The sequence below is a fragment of the Convolutriloba macropyga genome, chromosome 12 (genome assembly GCF_964194025.1).
Source record: "Convolutriloba macropyga chromosome 12, txConMacr16.3, whole genome shotgun sequence".
Classification (NCBI taxonomy): Eukaryota; Metazoa; Xenacoelomorpha; order Acoela; family Convolutidae; genus Convolutriloba; species Convolutriloba macropyga.
Genome location: NC_134479.1, coordinates 53,915,709 through 53,930,095, shown reverse-complemented (window position 1 = coordinate 53,930,095; position 14,387 = coordinate 53,915,709). Strand labels below are relative to the sequence as shown.

The following is a 14,387-nucleotide window of genomic DNA, read 5'->3' as shown; positions in this document are numbered from 1 at the left end:
GTCTTAATTTTTAAGGCAAAGGATTTGAAAATTTTTTTCCGTGTACTAAAAACATGACTGGATAGCCAACACTTTAAACTCGAAATAAAATTTTGAGAATCAGCTTTGATACCGGTTTTGTCACGTTCCAAATTCAGGATAAGAAGTGTTTTGTCAGCCAACAAATGTATAGCGCTGCAACAGTTGGTCATTCTAAACACATTGATTTGCTACAAAAAAATCGAATTTCTGATGTTTTGTGGACATTTTTTCAATGCTATGAGATGCTAGTGGCAGTATTTATGCGTCGCTGTCCAAAGTAGATGAATTGCATCAACCACGTGTAATCTATTTACCACTTGCCATTTCAAATTGCTCTCAAATAAGTTTTAGCTCATGAACGCCTCTTTATAAATTCTTTGTTTTGGAAAAAATTTAGATTTTCCATATTTTTTAGTGTACTAGAAATACGCTATGAAATTTTTCTCCTATACTGCACCCAAAAACCTTTGCTTGCTCCTACTATCTAGTTAAGGGTTGTTTCAACCGTGGAGTTTTTTTCGGTATACAAATTGATTTTTTTTCATTTGCTATTTTCAGTCATAATTGTGTATGACCATTCAACCTGCGTTTTTGTTTTTTTTTGAATATTATATATAAGACAAATAAGTGAAATTTGTTAATGAGAAAATGATGTGAGAAAACAAGTGTTTGGGAACGTAGAAAATAGGAGAAATTATAGTGAACAGAAACTCCAGTTTTGGAAACTCTACCTTCTAATCACAATTTCTGCCAAAGCTGCGACAGCTCTTTCGAGGATAGCCTCAAATTAGGGCAGCTCTGATCCAGCTCCTTCATGAGTTGTTGCAGAGTACACTTGGTGTGTGTCCGCTCTAACAGGAGTTTTCCCAGAAAAGTCTTGCTCTGAGCCAGCTCTATCAAGGGTTGGCCCTGAGTAGGCTTGGCCTGAACCAGTTCTATCAAGAGTTATCCGAGAGTTAGCTTGCTCTGAGCCAGCCATGACAATGAGCGTTCAGAATAGGAATATTCCTCTTTCTATGATAGCTGAATAAATCTACTCTTTTTCATTTGAAATTCAATTAAATAGATCAAAATATCGCATTTTTTGAAATTTCAAAGATTTCATTCTACCAGCAGTATTTTGATGTTAAAAGATTATTTGGAAAGAAACTTGAAAGTTTTTTGTGGGATGCAAAGTATTGTCCTCATTCATTTTTTGAAGAAATTTCACGTCTTTTTAGGTTGCACAATCTAATGATTGGCTTCCAAAGACTTATATGAGGGTTTTCCAAAGTCAAGGGCTGATAATCTTTGGGCATTGATCTACCACTTTGTACTCCAATGCCTTTAAGTAGCCAAAAAAGTTCACATGGGTAAAAGTAAATGATCTCACGTTTGTCCATACTTGTAAAAAGACAGCTTGTGCGAAATCTAATTTGGGCAAATGTTTTGCGTAATCAAAATCAAATTGAAAGAATCGCAAAATTGGTCAAGATAGTGCTTTAATTTCAGATCAGAAGGATGTTCCACCTCTACGTCAAACATAAAAAAGGATGATTTTTACTTTATGAGTTTTGAGTTTGCTAGCTTGTCAGAAATCTTTTCAGTATCATATCACTCATCAAGCATAACGTCAATCGAAGAAAACTTGAAGAATCCTTTATTTTCAGCCAAAATTTATCATTTTCAAGAGACTCGTATCAACGAATAATTCTTTCAATTTTTTGGTGTTCTGCAGATGCCTTTATCTGATGGCTTGCAAGCAAACAAAATTTTTTGAAATATTATTCACCAGATTGTCAATTATAAATTGTCTTCATGTTTCAACAGTGGAGTTTTTTGGTTGACAAATTGGATTTTTTTCATTCGTTATTGTCAGTCATAATTGTATAAGACTATTCAACCTACGTTTTTGTTTTTTTATTATTATTATATTTAAGGCAAATAAGTGAAATTTGTCTATGAAAAGATGATGTCAGAAGACAATTTTTGGGAACTTAGAGTTTTAGAGTTATAGTAAACCTAAACTCAAGTTTTGGATTTACCTTTTAATCACAATTTCTGCCTAGGTTTTCACAGCTCTTTCAAGGCTAGCATCGAATTAGGGCGGCTCTGATCCAGCTCTGTTATGAGTTGACACAGAGCAGACTTGGTCTGAGCCAGCTCTGTCAAGAGTTATACCGGAGTAGGCTTTCTCTGAGCCACCTCTGTCAAAGGTTGTCTCAGAGTAGGCTTGTCTCAGAGTAGAAACCGCTATTTCAATGAGCGTCCAGAATAGGACGACTCTGCTATCTAGGATAGCCGCATTTGTCTAGCCGCTTTTCTATTCATAGCCGCTATCTTTCATTTGAAACTCAATTAAATGGATAAAGATGTAACATTTTTTGAAGTTTCAAAGATTGCATTCTACCATCAGTATTTCGATGTCAAAAAATTATTTGGAAAAAAAACATGAAAGATACATACTCTGTTCCCCCCCTCCAGTGTTTATTTATCCCCCAGTTCCAAATTATATGTTGTTATACAGCACGTTACTATGTAAGAAAATAGCACGTGCGCCTGGGTTCATAAAAGATTTATGTTCACTAAGCTTGGGGGCGGGGGAAAGAATAGATCCATGAAAGGGCATTGATCTGCCACTTTGTATTTCAATGCTTTTAGGTAGCCATAGAACTAATGCACGTGTTTTCCCACTGGGTGGTCACTATTATGGAGCTCTAAAATTCACGTGTGTAAAGACAGAGGACGTTTGTCCAACTTATGTGGAACGACTAAAACTAAACTCATAAACCAAGTTAGGCTTCAGATTCTTGTAAAAAGACAATTTGAGAGACGGCAAATATGATCAACATTTTTGCGTTATCAATACCTAATTGAATGAAGAACAAAATTTGTCGAGATAGTGCCTTAATTGCAGTTTGATGTTCCGTAGAAGTAACAATGGTTGACTTTTTGCGTTATTGATTTTGAATTTGCTAGCTTGTCAGAAATCTTCTTTCTCGGGTCGAGGTGTCACCACTAAAAATCGCTAAAAGATGTAAGATTTGCGATGAATTTGAATAAAAAGTGTAAGATTTGCGCTCAATGCGATGAATGCGGTGAAAAAAAACATTTAAGCGGTGAAAAACATTTTTCACCGCTTAAGCGGTGAAAGGAAATTTTCACCGCTACCAGCAAAATGCGGTGAAAAAAATTTCACCACGCAAATATTACAAATATTCACAGCTAATTTCAACGCTTCTCTTAAATTCACAGGAACTGCCATTGAAGTAACTGACAGATGGCGCAGTGGAATAAGAAGTTATTGACATGCAGGAGGTGAGTGGTTCGAACCCGTGTGATGCATTTTCTTTTTTGTAAGAAATCCGACGAATGCGGTGAGAGAAATTTTCACCGCTAAAAATCGCAAATCTCTCAAAAATTCACCGCTTTCACAGCATTCAACGCTAAAAGATGCCGGCGCTTTGCGGTGAAAAATGTTTTTTACCGCTATTCACCGCTAATCTTGAATTTTTTTTTGACCAAACCTCGACCCGGGTTTTAAAATAGTCATACATTTGTTTCTTAATTTTCCATAAAGTTGTTCACTTCCATCATCCGGCGTTTGATATTGTATCATTGAGCATTCCGGCACGTATCTTCGTCTATGTTCTCCACTGTGCTATGTACATAACGTCTTTTGTGAAATCTTTTTCAGTTAATATCATTTCACTCATCAAACTATAGTCATCGAAAAAAACTTAATGACTTATTTAATAACTTATTAAATAACTTATTAATAACTTATATTAATAACTTATTTTCAGCCCTTATCTATAATTTTTAAAACACTCGTACCAACAAATTTTTTTTTGAAATTTTAGTGGTTTTCAGATGTCTCTATCTCACAGATGGCTTCCGGGCAAATATTTTTACGAATATTAATTACCAGTTTGTCATTAAAGAAAAAACAACTTTTTCGTGAAATAAATAAAATCTTTTTCGCAGCTGATTTTCGAGCTGATTTTATTTTTTTAGGGCGTATACAATGACGCGATAGAAATATAAGTTTAGAATTTTTTTACCAAATCAATATTATACGACTTGTGAGATGCATTTCAACCGAGTTTTAGGGACGTCGCACTTGTGTCAAAATAATTGTTATAGGAAAACAATAGAGGGCAGAGTTTAAGAGCCTTATTGAATCGGTTAACGAAACGATGGCAGTTAGGGTGAAACAGGGGTACATCGAAAAATTCCAGTGCTGCTATAGTGAAAATGATCAACCCACCGTTCTGAGACGGTGCAGAAAACACGGTCGGAAAACACCGTTCAAGGACGGTTCAATATTTGGGAGAAGTAAATGTTATGGGTCATTTTGGGGGTCGTTTTTGGGTGTTATGTATGCTTTTTCATGCAAATTGTGCATAAATGGTCTAGTATAACTACTAAAAATTTTGTTTCAATAGCTATCCCGGAGCTGAAAATTGTCTGCAGCAGCTTTTCCCACTTTCGAATTAATCGGTCATCTTTTTAAAAACACTTGTCAGATATCAACCACATTTTCAACAGTAAAAAATGTCATCTACCATTTGGAATTTTTGGAAAGCAAAAAAAATGAAGCTATAATCTAGAGACATTTTTAATCGAACGGTAAAGTGAAACGAATAAGCGCCATTATCCAGCTAAGTTTACAAAGATTTCTATTTTTATTGGCGCTAACAGAATCAGAATTAAATTTTTCACAAAAAGCAAAAATATTTCCTTAAAGTTTTTCTGTGAAACGTGTAAGACATTGATGAAAACAAAGAAAAATAATCAAGTGATTCAAAATCATGATAATTTCTCAATGATCAAGATTTCGTTTTTAAAAAAAATACGTAAATTAAAATTATATTTCTATATATGTATCTATATATAAAATTTATCGTACTTATTAGTTATTTTTCGCTTCAAGATAACTTCAATTAAGAATAAAAATTTTTGATTTTGGAGATCCTTTTTTCAGTTGGTTGTCACCGAGAAAACATCTAAGTACGGAAAGTGATCTTGCAAGATCTTGCAAGGAACAATTTCTGTTAATTAGAAAAATTAGGTTACAAAATTAATTTTTTTGAGAAAAAGTTAACATTGATTAGAAGTTCGTTTCTGAAAAAATGTGCAAAGATTTACTATGAAAATTCTATAATTGAACACAAACACATACACACAACAATGATCAAAAGATAACGAGGTCTAAACCAAATTGGAATTATTGCTAAAAGAAAAACAATTTTAAAAAAGGGTACAATTATATAATAAGAATTTTGGTGCAAAATCAATCAGACTCGGGATCCACAAAGTTTTAGATGTTGCATAATCATTCAACATGATCGTAAACAAAGGAGAGGAATAGTTTTTGGGTGTTCGTAACCGCCTTGTTTAAGGTTGACGAATGGTTGTTTTTTTTGTGAAATTTCTTGCTTTTTAAATTTGGTCGGTTTATTTTTTTACTCAAATTGGGAAGTTTTATTCAGCAAGCTTCCCGAACGAAATGATGGAAAGAACACCAAAATTAAACCAATTAGAACATAGCTTAAACTGATCAAACTTGCAAAAGCATTTCAAGATAACATCCCGTTTTGCAAGAGCATGCCAGATGACCATCAACATCGCAAGACCTTGCGAGACAAAATTTCAATCTTAAAAGGTTTAATTTAGTCATATACATTTTCTTATAGTCTGTCTAAGATGTTACAAGATAGTCTTTTTAAAAGATTACACTTCCGATCTTGACTAGGGCATTGTTTTCTAATTCTTCCTGATTTCATTCATTTGAGTTATAAAAAATGAACATTCGACTTTCAAATAGCTTCCCACAGCTTAAAGTTAGCTTGTAACAAATACATTGGATTATTTCATATCACGTTCACTCTCATTAAAAATTAGCTTGAATTAAAGTGATAAAATTTAAACTACGTTCACTATTTTACATCTAAACTTAGGCCAATATTAGTTTAAATAAACTACCAAGACAGCACTGAGTTTACCTTCTTAGCGAAGAGTTATTGTCTAAGTAAAAAGTTCAATTGCTTTTAGTTTGAAAAGTATCTCTAGTATAAAATTCTGTTGATAAATAAAATAGATATATCAAAAATATTTGTTATGTGCTATAGGATTGTAATACATGCTAATGAAGAGATTATTAAATGTCCTGTCCTTAGGCGCAAATCTAATCTTATGATTGTGATTGATTTCCGCTTAGTATAATGGTTTGTTGCTATCATTTAGCTTTCAGGTGCAAATGTTTTGTACTCTTTGATGTCCCAAGGTATAGGCCCCTCATATCCTTTGATGTCCCAAGGTATAGGCCCCTCATATCCTTTGATGTTCCAGGGTATAGGCCCCTCATATCCTTTGATGTCCCAAGGTATAGGCCCTTCGTATCCTTTGGTGTCCCAATGTATAGGCCTTTCATATCCTTTGATGTCCCAAGGTATAGGCCCCTCATATCCTTTGATGTCCCAAGATATAGGCCCCTCATATCCTTTGATGTCCCAAGGTATAGGCCCTTCGTATCCTTTGATGTCCCAAGGTATAGGCCCCTCATATCCTTTGAAGTCACAAGGTATAGGCCCCTCATATCCTTTGATGTCCCAAGGTATAGGCCCCTCATATCCTTTGATGTTCCAGGGTATAGGCCCCTCATATCCTTTGATGTCCCAAGGTATAGGCCCCTCATATCCTTTGAAGTCCCAGGGTATAGGCCCCTCATATCCTTTGATATCCCAAGGTATAGGCCCCTCATATCCTTTGAAGTCCCAAGGTATAGGCCCCTCACATCCTTTGATGTCCCAAGGTATAGGCCCCTCATATCCTTTGATGTTCCAGGGTATAGGCCCCTCATATCCTTTGATGTCCCAAGGTATAGGCCCTTCGTATCCTTTGATGTCCCAAGGTATAGGCCCCTCATATCCTTTGAAGTCCCAAGGTATAGGCCCCTCATATCCTTCGATGTCCCAAGGTATAGGCCCCTCATATCCTCTGATGTCCCAAGGTATAGGCCCTTCGTATCCTTTGATGTTCCAGGGTATAGGCCCCTCATATCCTTTGATGTCCCAAGGTATAGGCCCCTCATATCCTTTGAAGTCCCAGGGTATAGGCCCCTCATATCCTTTGATATCCCAAGGTATAGGCCCCTCATATCCTTTGAAGTCCCAAGGTATAGGCCCCTCACATCCTTTGATGTCCCAAGGTATAGGCCCCTCATATCCTTTGATGTTCCAGGGTATAGGCCCCTCATATCCTTTGATGTCCCAAGGTATAGGCCCTTCGTATCCTTTGATGTCCCAAGGTATAGGCCCCTCATATCCTTTGAAGTCCCAAGGTATAGGCCCCTCACATCCTTTGATGTCCCAAGGTATAGGCCCCTCATATCCTTTGATGTCCCAAGGTATAGGCCCCTCATATCCTTTGAAGTCCCAGGGTATAGGCCCCTCATATCCTTTGATATCCCAAGGTATAGGCCCCTCATATCCTTTGAAGTCCCAAGGTATAGGCCCCTCACATCCTTTGATGTCCCAAGGTATAGGCCCCTCATATCCTTTGATGTTCCAGGGTATAGGCCCCTCATATCCTTTGATGTCCCAAGGTATAGGCCCTTCGTATCCTTTGATGTCCCAAGGTATAGGCCCCTCATATCCTTTGAAGTCCCAAGGTATAGGCCCCTCATATCCTTCGATGTCCCAAGGTATAGGCCCCTCATATCCTCTGATGTCCCAAGGTATAGGCATTTGATACTCTTTGACTTTGCTTGATTTTGGCCTTTCGTACTCTCCGTACTCTCGATTTTTAGCTTTCATTCCCTCAACTGATTCGTAGCTGCCAGGTGCAATTGCTTCAAACTCTTGATGTCCAATGAAATTTCTAAACGGGATGTGTTTTGACAAATAAGGCGCCTTAGATTAAAAAATTCCAATGACAAAAATCCTTGGAGAAAAATTGGATAAACTGAATATGGTGACCCATTTGCCGTTAAAATTTAGGAATTTGTTTCCACAGTACTTGACTGCTGAAACAAATATCCAAATATCCCTCAAATTCCTAAAAATTCGCTTCCCTTTCATTTTTTTTCACTATCCGGTTCTTATCTTATTTTTCTTGCAATATTTATGGATTTGCATGAAAAAAGTTCAATATCATGATCGTGAGAAAAAAACTATGAAACACTTGATCGTAGCAAAAAGTGAAATTGTCTCTGTTACATAGATTCAATGGCTAATTTCTTGACAAAAAGGACGAATGGCAACACATCTACGAACAAAACTGTTGCAGATATAGAAACAAGATTTGAAGACTAAAATTAATAAGATAGCCTTATAAATTAGTTTCGGTTTCCAGTAATGTTCTCAATGTGTGACATCCGCAGAAGCATTAGCGTTGTATCCAACTCAGGAAAGGCATTATTTGTAAAAACAACTCAATGAAACCAACACAAGTTTTGCTTATTTTTTAACTGTAAGGTGACAGTTTATAGCTTTTAATTTTCGCCAGATCATAATCAGCAATGCATGAAATATTTTTTTAAAACTTGTGTTATGAATAAAAAATAAATTTTTTTCAGCGAAATTGGGCGTTTCATTAATGTTTTTTGTGTTGCTCTCTGAATAGAAAAATTCATTTGACTGAAGTACGAAAAGTGTCGGAAAAAATGTCTGTAGAATTTTTGAAAATTTTTCCATTATTTGATTGGAACTTTAATGTTTTCTTTTTTTTGTAATTTGATGTGGTCAAGGTAAAAACCAAGACTATTTAGAATGTTAATGGATTGATCAGAAAAAAAACATTATCAAAATTTAAAATCTTCAATACAAAACAAATATATGAGCCCAGAAAACAATAATCGAATATTGATTTTGTATTAGAAATTTTCTTTGCTGAAGGTGAAGAAAGCAATTTGTCTACAGTTTAGGAAAAGTTTTTGCAAAAATGAAGTAGGACACGGTCAAAACCATTTTCCAATTTATGTAGGTAGTAAATTTTAATTAAGCTAATAAAACTGTTAAAATTGTGTAATAGATGAAAAAATTTTAAAATTTTAATGTTGTATAGTTTTCGATTAGAAATTTAACAACCTTGTTTCAGCGTTCCGCGATTTAACACCTGGTGTCTTTTTTTTGAGGTAATTTAGTCTAACATTTGCAACTCATTTGAAGATTCTTGAGCAACAAGAAGAAACCATTGCACTAAGAAACCATTAAATAAACCGGCTTGATTTAAATGTGCTTCTTTTATTTCGTTGAAATTGTTCGTTGAACATAAAGATTGTTTTCAACAACCAGTTGACAAATTCTGGCAGCAGCTTGTTGCGTATTTGGAAAAAAATTTATTTTTATATTTTGCACCATTGGGAAGATCTAGTTGATTTCAGTGTCAGAAAACGGATCTCAAGATTTGGAATGCAAAATAACGTCATTCTGTTGAGCCTTGTTTACAAGATTACTGATGTTAGCAAAGAAGAGTTAGACACTCTCGTGATTCTTTCTTTTAGAATAACAATAATTAAAGAAAAAAGTTTTGACATCCAGTTTTGTCGTCTCTTGACCAGTATTGTCGTTAATTACTTCTTAAAACATTTTATCTCTCAAACTAACTGGAAACCACAAGAAACATAAAAAATGCTTGTGTCGCTAGAAAAAGAAATTTGTTTATTACTGCCAAATTCGTCAAAACTAAAAATTGGAATAAAAAAGGCAGTCTGTCAAAAACAAAGCTGAAATAACCTGTTTGTCAATTTGACAGTGTTTTCGTTAGGCACAAAGATCTACAGTTTTATTATTTTTCAAACAAACACAGAAAGCCGAGACCACAAAATATCAAAATATGGTTTGAAGATTCTTTTTTTTCAAAATATTATAATATATCCTGGGAAGATGAGATTCATGAGTTTTTCATGAAAAGTTATGATCCTTTAGGTTGTGATTGAAACAAAACACAGACTCTTTGCTGTAGTTATACAACAAACACTGGTATCCATATAAAAACAGATTTCCATTATGAGAAAGCAGAATTTACTATTTGAACACTATTTTCTATTTGAACTACTATATTTTCTAGCATAGCAGATGGATAAGGATTACAGAAAAAATTTTTGGCAACAAAATGAGCTATATCATAAATTATAACGCCTTATTAAGAGGTGGTTACGGATACTATTCAAAAAATTCATTTAAAATTTGGAAAAATTGGGCTGCAGCTTTCTGACCATCAAGTCTATTAAAACCTCAATAGCCCAAGCTCCCGAGCTCTAAAAGCAAAAAAACAGTGAATTCTCCCTTGTACAAGTTTTTCAACAAATGCACTCAAATTAAAATCTTATTACAATTTTAAAAATGCGAAGGCCGCAACCATCTTCAAACAATTCAAATAACTGAATAAAACAAATACTACACAAATTCCTGCATACGCCCTTTTTGAAGAAAAAGTTCAGATCGGATAGACTTAGGATAGAATTCAAAAGATGAGTCATCTCGATCAAATCTTAACTTGTTTTTAGGTATTTTTAAGAAAACCAGAGCGCCAGAATGCAGGCCACTTCGTCAATTAAGTTGAAAATGGAAAAGGCCTGTAATGTTCAAACAATAGTATTTTTTCAAGTTTTTACCCGTTTCGTAAAATCTTTTTTTTTCTTACTTAACTTGATAAATTGACAACAAAGAACTAACAATTATTTGGGAGAAGTTTAGCTTCATTACGCAAATTGTCAATATGCGATTGCAATAGTATGTCACATCAAGAAAATCCAACTTTCCTGAAACGATTTTTCCCATTTTGCGATTTTATCTTTCGATTTCCCTTTTCAAAAAATACGGAATTTGTTCTTTTTCGTTTTTCGGCAATCCTAGTGAATTTTTAATCACCATTTTTAATTAGTGTGTTGTTATATAGTATTTTTTATGTAAAAATAGCATGTGCGCTTGGGCGTCAAAGAAAATTGTATGTCCACTAAGCTTGGGGGGGGGGGACTTAAGATCCAAGATATAAGATAAAAATATAATCTGCTATTCGATTTCAATTCTCAAACGTTAAAACGATTGATCGGATAGAACTAAAATTAGGATAACATTTCGTTCATCAGTTTGAGTTCGACTTTCTCTTTTCATTTCAGCTTATCTTTTTCAAAAGTAAAACAAAATTTTACAAAAGTGGAGGCTAGAAAAGGAGAAAATTACTTCACCTGATGCGACTGCCAGCTTTGATGACGGGAACGCGACGCGCTGTCACAACCATTATCACAACAGCTAACAAGATGTATTCCGTCGTACCCATTTTGTACTGCAATTGAAATAATTTCAATGTCTCGATTACTTTTTTTGTTCATTTCTTTATATTAATTTACATCCTGACCAGCCATATTTGAGTTCCGAGCTAACTTTATTGTAATTTCATCTCTTTTAATCAATTATATAGACAAAGTTTACAGTTAAGTTTAATTTACACTCCAACGATTTATTCACACTAAAAATAACTTTACGGTAAATCTACCTGAAAAATCACTGAAATTTAATTAAAACCAAGTTTTGCTATCTTGAATAACATACTCATTACGAAAGATTGATTGGGAAAAAATTGACTGGATTTTTGAAAAAGTTTGTTTTCAGCTTTGCTTAAAACTTGTATTTTTCTCCCCATTTTTACCTTAAAATTTACATGAAATTCAAGCAATCAACTGCAATAAAAAACAGAAATTTAAGGTAAATTTACCATAACTTCCTTAAGGCAGATATTTACATGAACCTGAACTTAAATTATGGTGAACTCAGGATAACTTTCACGCCCTTTACCTTAATTTTACCTTAAAAAAGTTTACCTTGGCGTCTTTTAATGTATTTTTGCCAAATTGTCAATTCCAAATATCAAAAGTTCAATTCAAAGTAAAAACAAAAAGCCACAGTAATATATTCTAAATCATCTATAACAATTATTGTCAAGTTTATGGAAAATGAAATTGTATTCCTGTATAGACAAATCTCAATAGAGTTGAAACAAAGTCATCCATTCTGATTTACAGTGGTTTTGTATCCGGTCTTTTACAAACACGGGAAAATTTTCTTTACAATTTTTATAATTGTTTATGATCATAAAAATGAAAGGTTACATAAAATTTGGCGCAAAAACTCCTACAGAAGTTACAACCGGTAATAACTGATAATATAGTAAATTGCATTATACAAAACGCGAGATTATAATGCTAAAAATTGACAAGAGAGATCCGCAAATCTTTTAAGGACAACGAACTAGTCATGGAAATAGTTTTTCAATATCAAAGCAACCGCTCATTTTCAATTGCTTCAATTACAATTAAACATAAAAATTCCAAAAGTCAATCTAGAAATTGCACAGAATGTTTTTGAAGCATGTCAGGTGAGGTAAATATGTGCGGTTAGTCCTCTTATCGTTGGCGTTAAAACAAGATGGCCCAAAAAAATTCTTCAAAAGACTAGAAGACAAATTGTCGTCAAAACGGGAAAAAATTGTGCCACATTTCAGAGATTGGTCAAAAACAAGACTTTTCAAAACCCTAGAGACATCAAACTTTTGTATAAGAGGAACGAGATGCAAATGCCTGTCTTTCTAATTCGAAGATAGCAATTCTAGTACTTGCACAATGACCACTAAGTTTACTATTAACTATTTTTTGTCAATTTCCTTCAAACGAATGGAGGAATCCGCCCAAAATTCAGCAAAATTTGCCAAAAATGGGACACAGAGATATCTGTGTAAATGGAACAAATTGAACTATAATAATGCAGATTGATTGCTTACATATTTGAGCTCAAATAATATATCACCCAATGAGAGGGGGCATCATTTATTAATTGGTCTATCTTTTCTCACTCAACGAGCAGGGAGTTGAATAAATTGCTGCCTCGTTGACGGGAAATGAGAAGAAAGGAAATGAAGCAATTCTTGTACAGGAGGGGGACGCTAAACTCAATTAATTGACTATTAATTTATATCAGATCATTGTCAGCAATCAACTAAGTTGTGTAATTTAGTTAAGCTGTTACAGTTAACGCAAAAGCCACTCTAGACCAAGTTCTCAAAATTAAAACATCATTAAAATAAAGTCCACAAGAGGACAACAATGACAAGTAAGTGAGGTAAAAAACAAAGCTAAATGCAGCTCAAGACGTTAAATTTATTTTTACAGGTTTCTTTGAAATTTTTGTGTTGTTTCCACCCCATCTTGGCTACTAGAAGAATGCGGCATCTTTTGTTTTGTTTTTCAAAGCCAACCAAGTTCCGAATTAGTGACACAAGTAGTTTAGAGCATGGTAAAGATTAAAGAATTAAAATTAAGAATTTTGTCTGAAATCTGCTTTGAATTTTTTTTCAATACTGACCACCATCTCCAATTTTCAATGCTCTGAAAATGTAATGCATTCATAACAAAATACCCGGCTGAAGACAGCTTATTCTTCTTTCTCATGCGAATAGGCGAATAATTTTAATTCACAATTTCTAGCTCTAAATGTCCTCTTCAATGAAACAAAATCATCAATCGGACTACAATGCTTTTTATACGTTTTACTCTAATCTTTGAGCAGTACAAATTTTAGCAATACATAAAAAACTGAACATGAAAAAAATAACAAAAGATTTGCCCTCCAATGTGATGAAATATTAAAAAGTGATTTGTAACTTTTTTCGATAAAAACGATTCTATTTTGCGGTAAAACGGAGTAGATAAAACAGGCTGAAATTCAGTAAGTGAATAATTTCTAGATAGAACACTAAAAACAATACAATCACAATAAGTTCGACAATGTTTAGATGCCCAAATCTTGATACAAATAGTCTGATTACACAAAAGACTCACAAGATCTCTTGACTCTACCAATCAGCAAAAATGGCACTAAAACAGCTGAAAATTTATGCCCAAATAAAAGCTTAACAATTGTGAGTTTATGTGTCAACGAACTCAAAAAATATAAAATCATTTGCCAAAAAAACAGAAAAACAAATATAAGTTCATAAGTATTAAAAGGTTTGAGAGATTAAGCACCTCCCTCTGCTTAGTGGTCAGATAACGTACAGCCCCTCCAAGCTTGGTAATTATACCATAATGAGGGGCTATAACTTCGCGGGAGGTGGGGGGCTATAGTGGGAAAGCCTCGAAAAATTATAATTGTCAAATTCAAGACCGAGATAACTTTTCAGAAAACTAAAATCTCATTTTATTGTCAACATACAAGCCCGGATCTAAAAATGCCAAAACATGGTTTTCAAATTTTTGGGGTTTTGTAGCCGATATAAAGTGTGCTTTCATTACAAATCTAAATTTAAAAGACCTGAAAATTCTGATTTTTTTCTTCCTGTAGTGTTTTAAAATTATAACAAACCAATTGGAACAAGCGAGACATTGA

The 14,387-nt window shown here is 34.1% G+C and overlaps 1 protein-coding gene across 1 annotated transcript in view; it reads right to left on the bottom strand.

The window, feature by feature from the left end:
* Positions 1-14,387, bottom strand: part of LOC142350683 (serine/threonine-protein kinase unc-51-like) — a 69,429-nt gene extending 55,042 nt beyond the window's left edge. Inside the window, exons 1-2 of the mRNA XM_075402609.1 lie at positions 14,383-14,387; positions 11,195-11,292 (exon numbers count right to left, since the gene is read on the bottom strand). The gene's annotated coding sequence lies outside the window, so the exon portion shown is untranslated. The remainder of the gene's footprint in view (positions 1-11,194; positions 11,293-14,382) is intronic.